A 16,083-nucleotide genomic window follows, 5' to 3' on the forward strand; every position below is an offset into this window, starting at 1 on the left:
AGACCTATCATTCACAAGCAGGTGCAAAGTCATCATTGGGTCCCTCACCTAACAGTTATTGAATCCAACCCTATCTTTTACCCTAGAGCAATTTTTTGCTAATAGAGTGGTTGTGTGTTCCCGATGCAACTGAACCACTGTGACCAATCGAGAACAATCAACGTCGGTGGCACGTCCGTACATCTACAATGGTAGAAGACCATTGGACTTAATATTTATGGAGAGATTTGGATTTAGATCTCATCAATCAGTCATCATATGACTAATCTAATTGGCATGGGCTAAATCAAATCGTTAAACAATCATATTTGAGACTCAATCTTTCAAATCGATCAGGTAAGTAGAGATTGGTGGGGGTCCCTCCATTGCTTTTCTTAGACATCAATAAATTGATCAGGTCAGTGAACAGAACCAATTAAATAATCACATTTCAATTACTTGTTTTAAACACCAATTGGTTAATTGATCCAAATAGGTTAGCTTAGGTGAATCAGATTCAAGCCATAGAGTCGAATTAGATCCTTAGGTTAATCGATTCTACATATGAGTGTCAATCGATTCGATCAACAACAATTGTATGATCTTAAGCTCTATTGACCTCATCCTAATCAATACTTGACTTGGTTTGATCAACTGTTAAATCGATTTAGACCCAATATGATCAAATCAGAAATCTTAGATGTAATCCAATTACATGATCAATCCTTCGTGCACAAACACTAATTTCAGATCTTAAATCAAAATTTTCAGATCTAAATTCTTTGCATAAAAAATATGTTTTGGTTTCGAAACAATTTTCAGATCATACATACATACATATATCATATACATAAATAAGTTCAGATCATAGAAACCAATTTCAGCCTTAAACATGCTTTCATATATCATATATACGAATCAAAATAGATCTCGAAACTCTTTTCAGATCTAAACAACAAAATATATATCACATATATGCTGAAAAAATTAGATCTAAAATTTTATTTTAGTTAGAAATTTTAACATCATTTGAGGACAATCATTCAGCATAACAAGTTATGCCAGGACAACTTTATGTCAGAACGACATAAAAAATTTTTAGATCTGAAATTTTTTCTACAGATTTTAGATCTAAATTCTAATCTCATACATATGATGTGGTTCTGATATCACTGTTGGAGTTTTATGGTTTTATGCATGTAAAAATTTTCAAAACAAGTATGTAGCGAAAATTTAAAAATTCAGATTAAATCTAATTTAATCTAAACATGCATAAGATCAAATCTTAAAATCATAAACAGGATCATCATATGTGAGATAGGATTCAGATACAGAAATCAAATAGAGAAAAATAAATAGAGAACATACTTTGGCATGGATCGATCTTCACCACGAACTGATGATCATGGATGTCTTTCGAAGATCCCTTGAAGCCGCACAAATGTCCGGCCTCTACGAGTATCCACACAAGACTTCGATCTGATCAGAAGCTTTTTAATCTCACTGGGGTGCTAGCTCCCTTGCAAAGATCGTATCTTCATTTCTCTCAAGACACTCTTAGAGAAGAAGTAGGAGGATGTTGATCTCTATGTTAAAGATCGTGAGAAGAACCATTTCTTCTCTTTTCTTCCTAAAACCTATGCACGAAATCTCTATACTAGAGATGTAAGAATTTTGTCCAATTTTGGACAAAGAGAAAAGGAGAAACCCATATCCAAACATAGACAAAAGATGGGAGAGAAGGTGTCTTAACAACCAACCTTTGCTTGTTTGCAATAAAGAAAAGATAAGTGCAACCTTACCTCATGCCATGGAGCAATTCACCATGCCCTCTCCCCTTGTTTTTCTCCACGCACTCTCCTCTGGTTTGGGCATCCAAAATCTAATCTCTATCAGCTATCCAACGTCCCACATGACCCACGTTTAAATAGGCAATTAGGAGTTAGATTTTGAGTAGGAGATAAGAGTCTAAACAACTTTGGATTCTTGATTTTTTATGCTGGCCACCACCTAAATTTTGTGTGCCCCATATCACACGGAATAAGAGAGTTTTCATGGATTATTACACGCTGAAAAGAGGAGTGGGGCGTGGGGTATTTTCGTGTCAAAATCTGGTTGGTGTGGGATCTTGTTGGCGCATGAAAGGAAGGAGTTTTAATCTCATGAGTCTCTTTTTTTAGATGGCTGATTTAAATCAATTTAAATCCCAACCAATCCTAATCATATTAGGAACTGATTAGATCCAAATAGATAGAAAATCAAATCTGGTTTGGAGCTCTAACAATTTAGATTAGATGTCACCTAATTAGAGGAGTTCTAGTCCTTTTGGACTCTCTCTTGGTGCTTGAGTTAAACTCAATTTAATCCTAATCCAATTAGATTTGATGCATCCATGAAAATGAGAATTTTTAATCCAAATAGGAACTCAAACATTCTTGTTTAGATCTTAGTCTAATTAAGAATTGAGTCAAATCCAAATCCTAATTCAATTAGGAATTATTATCCCTTGCAATTTGGTTATCTCATAACCCAATTAGATTTAATCAAATCAAATCCATATCTAGTCAAATTAAATTCAATTTAATTAGACTTGATGCAAGCCCTATAGCTTAATCAAATTGAGCCAACTAGCAATTCAATTGCTAATTAATCTTCCTATAACTCACTAACTCTTTAGCGAGTTAATACAATTTTTGCATTGGATCAATCATCAATCAAATTGATAATCAAATCCGGTCACGATTCATATTTATAATTCAACTATCTGATCAGTCGAAAGCCTCTTTGTGTGTGATTTCATAGGTTTTATTTTATCTGGTAGTAAGATATATTTGTGATCCCTATCACAATATCATTGAAACTCTTTTCAATGGATTGGAATCGTTCCAACTCTGTCCATCAAGAATCATCGATCATCAAGATGATGCTCGTGGGTCTCACAATCCAGCAGAATAAAAAGTGAACCTCTAGGTGCAGTTAACGTATAATACAGTCTCTCTATCGTAAGTTCCGATCAGATGGCAGGTCATGAATGAATCGTCAAACCTCATCATCGGTCATATGATAGATTTAATCAGTTCAAGTCCATGCGTGATTCTTATGGAAACTCTTTCATTAATCACACTGCTATGGCCATAGATTTAAAGACTTAGCTTCATAAATCTCATAGGACTACTCTCTTCTGTTAGGATCGATAGATCCCATCTATGTGTATATCCTACTTCTATAGTGAACCAACTGTTACCAACATCCACTAAAAGGGCTCACTGAGATCCATGTTTATGTATTAGTCAAACTTCAGCAGTCTCACTGTGAGCAGCTATAGATCGTAGGTCAAAAGATCAGTCATACAACTGCAGCATCGAGAAAGTCACTAACGAGTGAGCAGACATCCATGTGACTTCTCGTGTTGGTCACGCTCAGTGCTAGTTGTTCTCTAAGAATTACCTGCACTTTCGCTCCAATGTCACTACACCGCAGACTCGAGATCATCTGTCTGGAGGAAGCGATCCGTGCACTGGTCTATCTGGTGATTCTCCATGATGATCCTATGATCAGGAGCAATTTAGGAATTAACCATCAATGACATGTGTCTTAAATTTTCAACTCTTTGAGAATATGTATCATCATTTTGTTAATCTCTTGGATGATTCATGAATACATAAAACATGAATGGTAATATAAATGCCCATAAAGTACAAAAATATATTCTAGAAATATAATATATGTCAGCTAAGATTGGCTTCTAGGGTATACATCCAACATCTTAATCTTGTAGGAATAGATCCATCAAAGAAAAAGGATCCAAAGCGTGACATTGATTGGAACCATAGGCAAATGCTTTCAGATCAACACCATTGAAAATGCAACCAGTGCAACATAGAATTCAAGGGATAAGTAGGTTGAAGTAATACTTGACTGGTGGTTATCTCGATGTGGTTATATGCCAAAAATATCTTTAAAAGGTCCGACATTTGATAAAGAATTACTTCGCTAATTTTAAAACAATGAAGTAGGGGACTTCGAAGAAGGCAAGATGGAGGTGGATTGTCAATTTGCAGAGGCATCTTCCTATCACTTTAGGGAGTCAGAGGAGACCTCCGCTTCAGATGATGAGGAAGTATAGATCTAGATTGTCATTGATGCGAGCTTGAAAGATCGGTGGCAGCTTGAGTAGGCAAAAGCATAGGGTTCGATTTGGGCTGTTACACTACAAGTTGGGGTCGAGCTCTGCAACCATCGAGAGAATGTCAGAGTTCAGGAGGACTTCCTTAGTTAGGGAGAGCATCGATAGAGGTGGTAGTTATATTGCATCTTGGAGATTTTTGACAATAGAAAGAAGTCCTCTAGAGATATTCCACTATAAGCTACTATCCATGACTTGGATCCATATGCCTTTTTCAGCAAGGATTCAAAGTAATAGAAGATTGACAATATGTTGAAGAAGGATAGGACAAAATATGTAACGAGCTATTAGATCCTGATTTCACTTTAACCATATCTCAGCGAATGTGTTAGGAAGCACATACTATTGCTCTATCATTGCATCCATACAGGTCCAGATATAGATCCTGTAGGATCGAAGGACATCTATGGTGAGCTTTTTGATGACAACAAGGAGCTAGAAAGAAGGATTGCATCTTATGTAAACAAGTGGCCCACATATTGAGCGACGATGATATATGACGGTAGGACTGGTCCTATCAAATAGAGCATCATCAATTTTTTCATATATTATGATAGAAAAATATTTTTTCATAAGTCAGTTGATACTTCTGATTAGATACACGATATCATGTACATTTTATGATTGATGGAGGAGATGATTGATTGGAGAGGAGAGCAAAATGTCATGCAGGTTGTCATCGATAATGGACCACAATACCAGACCACAGGAGAGATCCTGATGGAGCATCGACCGCAGATTTACTGGATCCTATGTTGCATATTGTATCGATCTTATATTGATGAATATTGAAAAGCATCGTAAAGTGCAGCAGAAAGTGGAGGTAGTATAGAATATTACTAGATTCATCTACAACCACATATGGATCCAATCATTGATGCAGAGATACATAGGAGGAGAGATCCTAAGATGAGTATGACATGATTCGCTATGAACTATATAGCACTTGATCGCCTTGACAAGAAAATAGGCCTCCATCAGATGTTTGTTAGTGTCGAGTGGCAGGAGAGTATATATATCAGAGTCAGCACTGAAGAGTGTCATATTGAAAACTTTGTGACTAGGCAGACATTTTGGATGAGGGTCGAGAGGATACTGAAGGCTATCAGGCCTTTATATGAGATGCTTTAGGCCATAGACAGTAAGAGATACTCGCAAATGGGCTTCTTATATCACATGATAGAGAGCAGAAAGAATCAGATCAGGGTGGCAGATTCGAAACATGCCCAAAAGTACATTAACATCATTAAGCGATGATAGGACTATCAGATGGGTAGGGATTTGCATTTAGCAAATAAGAAAAAATTAACAATGCTTTGAAAATTATTTTGTACCTAAATAATTATGAAATTTATCCATCGCTTACTATTTGAACCCTAGGTTTCAGTACACCGTACCTAGGATAGACATAGATGAGGAGCTTCTGACTGCCCTATATAATGTGATATATAAAATGGAGCCTGATCCAGAAACCGCAATTATGTGTCTGAAAAAAGTAAATTAGGCTAAGTAGTATGTCTTTGTTAACTTAACTCTATCTTCAATTAATAACATACTATAACAAGTATATCTTTCATAGACAAAAATATTTAGGTAGGGCACTGAAAGTTTTGGAGGCAAATCAACTATCATAATCAAACACAAGATGAATTCAGGTAGATTAAATATTAATGATGACAACTCTTATTTGATGTTGCATAACTATTAATATGATACATTATGATGCACTCTTATATGTAATTTTATTCAATACTTTTGCTGCTGAATGGTGGATTTGTTTTGGTATATCAGCAATAAATCTGAAGCAATTTGTCATCCAGATACTCTTTCAGACGGTCTCCTCGAGTGGCCGTAAGTACAATTGGTCGATCTTTGCCCTCATCCACAGTAAGTAAAAGAACCGTCTGCCAAAGAGAATCTCAAAGACCTTATATATGTTCATTGTAATCTGAGGTTGAGGCTAAAATATATTTAGAAGGAAGTTAAGCTAAAGTACTTAGATCTTACTGTGGATACATTTGTTTGTGATGACAAAGACTCGATGATCGAATGGCTTGTGGGCCAGTAGCAGAATTCGGAGCTTGATGAGTCAGGATCGCCTCTGCAACCAACTAATTTTGTAGCTAGTGAGGTTAGGGTAGATGTTGAGCGATGGGCTATTGGTAACATTTTATGCAGGCTTCCAATTGATTAGCCATAGCCCGAGGGGTCACTAGGGAGTTATTTATTGCGTGACTCCATATCCGAGATATCTTCGCAGAGATTTGACCAAGAGATGCTTAGATGAGGTCAGCATGCTATCTGGTCATCTTAGAGAGCAGGAAAACATCCATCCTCCTAGAATAGCCAGCTAGAGCGAGGCAAGAGAGGAGGGTAGTTAGCTGTTTAGCATAGAGACAGTAAAAACAAAGGTAGTTGCGGCCCCGATGGAGAATGGAGCTCACTCAGATTCAGACACTAAGGAGAGTAGTGATGGCATTTCTGATGGTACTAGATCCGATGGTCAGGAAGGGGAATAAGAAACCACCATACATGAGACGCAGCCATAAGATGGTCTTCGATTCACTGATGGGTCCCACTTTATGCATGCCACATAGGATAAGGATCATGATGCACAAGCTGCAGAGCCCGTGAGGATACGATTGCGTATAAGTGATGGGACTTTCGAGGCCGTTCAGGACACAATGCAGCTGCAGATGACCTGACACAGAGTAGGATCCATGGATGTATCAAGTTCATCATCATATTTTGGATCTTATAGTCTACAACCACAAGCACCTTATGATCTATATGAATATGGGTATGATGAGTTCGAGGCATCGTCTTTTAGTGATTACTATCCTATACAGTCCAGAGCATCTTCTTGTGGGTCGGATTTTGTTATCGGCATATTTGGATAAGCCCCTCCACAGTCGTACTATCAATTCGAGGATAATTTTCAGAGCTAGAGCTTTAGCAAGAGATCTGAGACTAGTTATAATCTAGTCTGCATACCTTATTGGCATACAGGACTATAATGCCGCTTGGATGGAGGGATGGTCTAATGTTCCTCCTAATTATACAAATGATCGAGATATTTATGAGTGACATCGGTGCTCAACGAACTTCTAGACCTTGGTATATATATATTTTAAATACATGCAATTGATTGTATCATTTCGAGTTATGAGCATATTAGAGTTCATCAATACCTAGTCCTTATGAGGTTGTTTTTAAAGATCAGCGTCACGTGTAATTAAGGGTGTATCGGAGTGATTGAAACATTAAATAGCATAAAAGAAAATATTAAAATCATTTACAAAACGAAAACAATTTGATTAGAGATCCTAAAAAACAAAAAAAGTGGAAAAAAGTAAATTTTATAACTAGTCTGCATACCTTATTGGCATACAGGACTATAATGCCGCTTGGATGGAGGGATGGTCTAATGTTCCTCCTAATTATACAAATGATCGAGATATTTATGAGTGACATCGGTGCTCAACGAACTTCTAGACCTTGGTATATATATATTTTAAATACATGCAATTGATTGTATCATTTCGAGTTATGAGCATATTAGAGTTCATCAATACCTAGTCCTTATGAGGTTGTTTTTAAAGATCAGCGTCACGTGTAATTAAGGGTGTATCGGAGTGATTGAAACATTAAATAGCATAAAAAAAAATATTAAAATCATTTACAAAACGAAAACAATTTGATTAGAGATCCTAAAAAACAAAAAAAGTGGAAAAAAGTAAATTTGGCGTGTTGGTTTGAAACTGGCATGCCAAGCCGTACCATGGATTGGTATGGTATGGAATCGATCGCCGACTGGTCCAGATCCTAACACTGATTCGGCGAACATTGTTCTATTGTTTTAACACTTAAACTTATTTTAGTTTCTCTCAGTTACAACTGAAGTTTGAAATATTGAGGTATGGGGCTTGCTGAGGGATGGATGGATGAGATACCCATCATATTGTGGAAGGGCCAAAAAAGAGTTTCGATGGATATGAGTAGATATGGATGGAGTACCTTTGGTACAATGTTGTTTGGGTTATTTTTGGATTTGCACAATTTTTACATGGGGTTTTTAACCCTAAAATTCATCAATTATGATTTTGAATTCGTGCTCTAATGCATGAATTCCATGTTCAAACAATGTTTAGTGCTCATTTGACAAAATCTCCCCATGATCTTTTCAATTTTAAAAAGAAATTCCAGTTGCATTTTTGAAAAAATAAGGGAATGTAGGAGGGAGAAGGTTTACCTAGCTAGAATGATTTTTGAGCCTCAAAGATCAAAAATCAAGCTTCTTTCCTGCAAGCCAATTTCCTTAGGTAGCCTTCCCTTTCCCTCAGTATGTTTCTACCTTCAAATGATGGAGAACAATTGGAAATGGGGTTGTTTTAGTCATCCCAAATGGTATTGGTAGTATCTCTCAGTTTAGGTCCAGTTGAACTTATTTTTGGGGCAAGTTGTCCATGATCTACCTTTGGGGTTAGTTTGAGCAACTCTGGTGGTGTTTTCCTGAACTTATGCTCTGTTGTACTGCTAAGGGTTCTGAAACATACATAGTACATATTGATGGGTATGTACCGTGCCAAGTGATGTTTCTGATCTTGATTTCAACTTATTCTTTCCCTCAAGAGCACATTAATTTCAAGAATTGCTTGTACAGTTGCACCTGTTTTGTTGTCCATCCTGGTGACTGCACAACATTTCCAGCTCTATTCAAATATTCATATGTTGTGTTAGGATGTGGTTTGAGAGGCTGGTTAATTTCGCTAATTGCAAAAGTAATATTTAAAACTGGAGATAATAAGTATACCGATAGATCTTTGAAATGCTAGCATCAATGTATAGTTCCTCATAAACCCCATTCAATTTCTACATTAGTTCTAATGGAAGTGACAGAGCATGAGGGGCTCCATTGAAAGCACCATGACAGCAATTTTGTTCATAAATCTATTAGATATGTTATTAAACTCATAATGCGTGAACCCACTTAAAGAACTCTCAAACCATAAATATGTTATTAAACTCATAATCCATAAACCGACTTAAAGAACTCTCAAACCATTAGAAGATTTGTCAAGCAAATCTGAATGAAAATATACAATCTATGACACTCTTAATTGAACTTAAATCATGAACAACATTTCCTAGTTTAACTCTACTCTAATCCTGTACTGAAACTTAATTATTATTTTTATGATTGTAATATACTTATTTCATTATTATTTTATTATAATGATTTTTATTATAATCTGTGTATAATTGATGTAGTTGAAGGACCTTATGTCTACCAACTATCTGAACCAGGGATACAAGCATCATAAAAGAGATCTCTTCAGAGTAATCCATATGATGGAAGACTGGCAAAACTCAAATGCATAGTTGCACTGAAAGATATGCGAGGAAGGCCCAAAAGATGATATATCAAGCCTCACGTGAAGATCAATCAGTGGGATCAAACATCTTCTGGCAGGCTACCAGATTTTTAATGCAGTCCTATGGAAAGATGCAAGGTAATACCTGACTCACAAGTGTCCGGTGGAGCTAAATTTTGAAGATTTAATCAAGCAATAGTGAAAAGAGCAGCTTTGCACATCGGCCTAAAAGAAACCTTCATTGGTATCAGCATGATTCTGATTTTCAAATGACACCACTTCCAACATGTCCGGCATTGAGAAGCTTTCCAGCACAGCTCGAATCACCCAAAAAGAAGTTGGATGAGAGAGATATGGTTGATTGAAAGAAGTTGGATGAGAGAGATATGACTGAGTTATGAACTCGCAATAGGTTATTTCCAGACCTGCTGTAGAAGACATGTATAGCCCATGTTGCTTTTGAAGAAATGCGGTTCAAGAGTTTGATTCAAGAGATGGTTTTGTGATTGATGGTTCAGTGAAGATGCACTGTAATACCTGAACAACAATCCACTGGTTTGTGTGCAAAGCATATAGCAGTTGACTGTTGGTTTGATCAAGTGGGCTCATAACATATCTTCGACATTTTCTTCATAAAATTGTATGCCAAGCTGAGAGTGGATGATAAGCACCAAAACGAGGAGAGTTTGCAGGAACTAATAGAGAAATGCATGCACAAGTCATTTGCCCACTTCAGCTGGACTCCCTGTTGCATTGTAAGGTGAAATTGAGGCAGATGTCTGAAATTCTTGGTATGCTAGTGGATCTGTAATATTTACCTAATTATACTAATATTAAACTGGCTCATTAAAATATAACTAAATCTGGAATTGAAAGTCAGAAAAGATGAGATTCTTAAATGGATTTGAGTATGAACATAATCATATCCAGACTCAATTGTCTAATGACCAGATCTATCATTCAATGTATTTGTATAAATATCATTTATTCATTCTTAAATAGAAAGAATCAGGTTAAGAAAATTAATGTGAGAGTTGTAGAAATGATGCTGGTAACTAGTTTGTATGAGGTGTGAACTGCTTGGCATTATAAGAAAAAGGTAGAATCTGTACATGCAAGCCTTGTAAATTCAATAGATACAATAGCATATTTTTATTTCTTTGAAACCAATGCTTAGTTTTATACATTGAAGGTGTTCAGATATATAATATCAAGCAAAACTATAGTTTTGGAAGTTAAATTTTGGAGTTATCTGAAGTTCATTAATGGACCAGGATCTGAGCCAGAATCCTATTAGAAATGTGAGAAACCATGGTGTCGCATCTTTCTTGCTTGATTCTGCCCTGCACATATTCCCCACCCCCTCCCCCCCTTCTTCCCTCATCTTTTCCTCTTTCAGTGTTCTCTTGTTCCTTTTTTATTGCATCAAGTTGCTTGTGGCCTTTAAAGGATCTCAAGTTGGTGGCATGGACCTTGAGTCAGTTAGTGATCTCACTTATTTTATGTGGACTTGGAGCATCAACTTCTTGCCTCACTGATGTCTGAAAACTTTAGTTTTGAGGCATGCTAATGCTACTTTTTCACTAGAAGTTCCTTGAGGTTTCCTTTTCCATTCTTGATGAATGAGTTTTCAGCAAGCAATTCACTTCAGTGAGCTTGTTTTTTTTCTCCTTGAATGGGGTTGCATGTTTTGTCCGATAACTATCAGGAAAATGCAGTTTCTTTTTTTTTTTTTTTGTAAATTCAGATGTAAGCTTTAATCCTTGAATTATTGACCAATTGTCTGTATCCTTGGATTCTATGGTTCACCCATAGAATCAGGAAGACAGTTTATGGAATGTGAGATCAGACATCCGTAATACTGGTTTTTGTCCTCTATAATGATAATAATGATATCGTTAACTGAGAAAACTAGATACTTTTGCTCATGTTCTGAAACACGACTAAGACGCTTACCTAATTAGTGAGGACCACTGCAGTTGCAAGTTCTTTTTACAGATAGGTACTATGAAGTGTGGGACTCAACAGAGCATTTTCCTGTGCCTTTTGTTAACCATTCTATTATTGCGTTCCTGTCCGATCCAAAAGTCCTGCTTTTCAGAAACGATACTTATGCTGTCCCTAATTGCAGAATTTAATCTAGATTTAGTGAAAAGAATCCATTATTCTTGCAAGTAATTTAAGAATGGAAACAAAATTTTAAATGTCTTTTCCATGGAGTGAGATTCATTCTTTTCTTCAGTTTCAGTAGACACAGCAATCTTTTGTTCTTTGATATGTTATGATTGTTGTCTATTGTCATAATGCAGTTGTATCAGCCAAAGGCCACTGTTGCATCTCTATATGTTAGTTCTGGATTTACCATAAATGTCTTAGAATGGAACAAATCATGAACTTGTGGGGTTGCAGAAACCAAGCAAGCCAGCCTCTATCGGTTGTCCATAATATTCTGAAGGTTTTTGTCACGATCACAAACTATTTCCTTCATGTCTTCCTTCATTATGAGGAATGGTATTGTCTTGCATGTATTATGATGCTTGAGATGAAAATGATGTATATTGTTTTAGCTGTTTCTGCTACAATCTTACACTGGTAGAGGTGGCAATCAGCACTATGTATCGTTTTCAATTACTATCCGAGCATATGCTAGAAATGCATTTGGTGTTCATAATCCTGTGTAAGATATATGTGGTTGTGCTAATCAACTTGCTCATCTTTTAATTTTGAGTTTATAACCAAGAAGATGGATTAACTTCTGTGGAAATTATTGTCTTTGAGTTTCTTTTAATTTTGTGCAATGAGAGGAAGCTGAACAGCTTCGAGCTTCTGCATGTGAACACTGCAGTGGCGGTTGAAGAACACATTTTTTTTCCTTGCAGTTTACTTCATCATTGTCCCTGGGTGCTTATTTCCACTGCATGGTCATGTTCTGATCCATCAATCTTCTTTGCCGTAGCTTTAAATTAACTTCAGTTAGCTGAATTTTTGGAGTCTAAATGCACTGTAGCTGAGCAGTGTCTAAAAGTCTCTGGAAAAGTTTGAAGGCCCGCTGATCCTTGCCTAGCGGAAGACTGCCTGCCACCACCATGTCAAACACCAGAAAACTGATGTTGACACCATTTTTCTTTTTTTTTTTCTTCCCCTCTCCCCCCCCCCCACCCCCAACTTTTTTTTTTCCTTTATTTTTATTTTTTTATTTTTTGGTGGGTGTTTGGGGGGCGGGGCCGGTGGGGCACCAAAAAAAATAAAAAAAAATAAAGAAAAAAAAAGGAAAAAAAAAAGAGGTTGAGGTTGGGGGGGGGGGGGGGGGGGGGGGTGTGTGTGCAGGGCGCGGTTGGGTGGTGGTTTTGGGAGGTTGTGGTGGGGTGGGAGTGTATGGGTTTGGCAAGGCTTAACCATCGCGTTAGGCTTTTCGTATTTTTTACATGTAGATAAATTTTTTGTGCATCATGAGCGGTATAGAAAATTTAATGTGGAGCGTATTATCTTATTTGATTGATCTACATAGTCATTGCTTTTCAATATATATTTAATGTCTACAGATCGATTTTTTTCGTTTAAAAATTTTATATGATGAAAATATTTCTGTTTTTTTGATAAAATTATGACATTCTATATCCATATTATGACATTCTGTATCCAGAAAATCATATTTTTTGTCTACAGAATATCATAATATGCACAGGATGTTATAATTTTTTTTTAAAAATAGAAGTATTTTCGTCATTCAAAATTTTCAAATGAAAAAGTCGATCTGCAGACATTAAATACGCATTGTAACATAGTTGGACAAAAATACCTCTTCTATATTATGATATCATGGGCCATTTATGACATCCTGAGGTATAATACGTCATAGGATGTCATAATTTTTTCAAAAATATAGAGGTATTTTCATTATATAAAATTTTTAAACGAAAAAATCGATATGCAGGCATTAAATATGTGTTGAAAAGTGATGACTATATGAATCAATCGAACAAGATGATATACTTTATATCGAATTTTTTACACAACTTACGGTGCATAAATTTTTTTTTTTACATATATCATTTACTTGCACTCTTAATAGTACCCTGTACGTTTATTAAGTGACCTTTGGCCCACTAGAAACAAGATAAATTAACCTTCACATCTCAAGATCAAGATAGCCCCATGCGGGATGGTCTCTCTTCAAGAATGTCGACGTCACAGGCGAGAACGCATGTAGTCCCAGTCCTCGTGTTGGGAAGGAAAGGGCCTTGATCTCATCAAAGCCTTACCACTCGCGATACCAATCGAAGAAATGCGGCAATTGAGATGAGCCGAAACGAGTTGTTAAAGGCTTGAGTTTTATTTGGTTCAAGACACTCCATCCATCTGAGTCATAATATTCAAATTTGAATTCGATTTGATTAAAAAAATTAGTAATACTAAAGATCTACTCTATTTTAATATTAAAAGAGTTGTACTTGAGCTCTAGCTCGTCCTTGAATTCGAGCCTTGATCATAATTAAAAAATATAATTAAAAGTTAGTAGTTAAATCAGATTAAAACTATAGATATTATATTTTAAAGTTATCAAAATAATAATATATGTTGTAAATAAAATATAATATTATTAAAAATATATATCTTCACCTATACTTACGAGTTTTTATGTTTGCCATTTGAGTTCAATTTGAAAAATTATTTAAGCTATTTGAGCTTGACTTGAATTTGATAATAATCAAATCAAGTCGAACTTGAATTCGAACCAAGCTCGCATAGCCTATGAGCTACTTAGCTTATTTGTACCCCTAGTTGAAATAAAGTTGTAGGCTAGAAACTTATGACAACTCAATCAACAATTTTCAAGGAGAACAAGATATCGATCAGTGCTCTCTACCACCACCAAACCTCAACATTCATAAGATTATAGCCATCCTTTTTTATTGTATAGATAAAAACTTGAAAAAATTGCAGGAGCCATTTTAAGTTTAGGTCAGTCACATTTAAAATTCGGAAGTTCAAAAAATTTCAATTAACCCCTAAAACTTTATTTTTGCTACAATATAGCCGAGCCAACTATCTGGATCCTGACATTGTCAATGGAGTGAAAAAAGACCAAATTATCCTTTATTCATAGAAGTCATGATTTTCATGTGATGTCAAAGCACTTCATCCTTTATAATTCATCCACTTGCATAGATCTTGAATACTCTATGCTTTGTGATTCTTCTACTTGCACAGATCTCAAAGCATCAAGTTCTTTATTATCTATCATCTGTATAGATCTCAAAGCACTCCATCTTCTATCATTCATTTTCTTGCATAAATATCAAAGTGTTTCTTTATGATTCATCCATCTACATAAGTCAGAGCATTCCATTTGTCATCCATTTATCTACACAACTTCAGAGTGCACCATATTGCATGGATCTTAAAACATTCTATCCTCTATCATTCATCAACCTGCATAGATATTAAAATGTTTTGTCCTCTATCATTCATCCACTGGCATAAATTTCAAAGTGCCCCATCTTGGCTCATCCACCCAACTACACAAGTCTCAAAGCAACATTGTTCTTTATCATTCATCCAATTATACATATCTTAAAGCACTCCATAATCTATCATCCAATCCATCTACACAAATTTCAAGGATTTTATCCTTTATCATCCATCCATCTACACAGATCTCGAAGTACTCTAATTTTTATTATTCATCTGTCTGGCATAAATCTCAAAGTACTTCATCCTCTATCATCCATTCATCTACTCGGATCTCAAAAGTACTCCAATCTTTATTATTCATCTGTCTGCATAAATCTTAAAGTACTCCATCCTCTATCATCAATTCACCTACTCAGACTTCAAAGACTCTATCTTCTATCATCTATGTATTTGTACAGATCTCAAAGACTCTACTCTCTACCATTCATCCACCTACATAGATTTCAAAACACTTTATCCTTTATTAATATATTCACTTGCTCATCTCTCAAAGCACTCTATTTTCAATCATCTATCACTTGTATAAATCTTAAAGCACTCAATCTTCTATTATTCATCCGTTTGCATAGATTTCAAAGCATACTATCTTCTATCATTGTTCTTATTACATATATCTCACAGTACTCCATTCTCTATCATCTATTAGCTTATATAAATCACAAAACATTTCATCCTTTATCTCCATTCTATCTACCCATTCTATAAAGCATTTTATTTCTATATTCATCTACGAGTACAGATAGTAAAATTTTTCTTTTAATTCATACCAAAATAAGAATCTTTTATCATACCAGTAGGAAAGATAAGTCTGAAATTTATAAAAGTTTAGTTACATATAATCTTCCTATAAAAATGTAGATACATGACTGAGCAACGTTGCAGTGGGTTTAAAATTTTGATGACTAATCGTAAATATAAACATCTTAAATTTGAAAGGTTGTATTTGTAATTTTGTTAAAAACTTTTATTTTGTAGCACTTTTGCGGGAATGTATCATAGGGAGGATCATTTCTTTTGTCAAAATGTCATCATTTGTCCAAGTATAATTGAACCAAAATCTCAGCTTAA

At 35.5% G+C, this 16,083-nt stretch overlaps 1 long non-coding RNA gene across 3 annotated transcripts in view; it reads left to right on the forward strand.

Moving 5' to 3' along the window:
- LOC105034315 (uncharacterized) overlaps nucleotides 1-12,225 on the forward strand; it is a 30,716-nt gene extending 18,491 nt beyond the window's left edge. The window contains exons 3-4 of one of the 3 annotated variants that reach the window (XR_012135435.1): nucleotides 9,473-10,300; nucleotides 11,850-12,225. This is a non-coding gene — a long non-coding RNA (uncharacterized lncRNA). Of the gene's footprint in view, nucleotides 1-9,472; nucleotides 10,440-11,849 lie in introns of those variants that run through there. The other 2 variants (XR_012135434.1, XR_830129.4) reach the window with 2 other exon arrangements.
- Nucleotides 12,226-16,083: the final 3,858 nt, after the last annotated feature.

This window comes from Elaeis guineensis, chromosome 11 (assembly GCF_000442705.2).
Source record: "Elaeis guineensis isolate ETL-2024a chromosome 11, EG11, whole genome shotgun sequence".
Lineage (NCBI taxonomy): Eukaryota > Viridiplantae > Streptophyta > Magnoliopsida > Arecales > Arecaceae > Elaeis > Elaeis guineensis.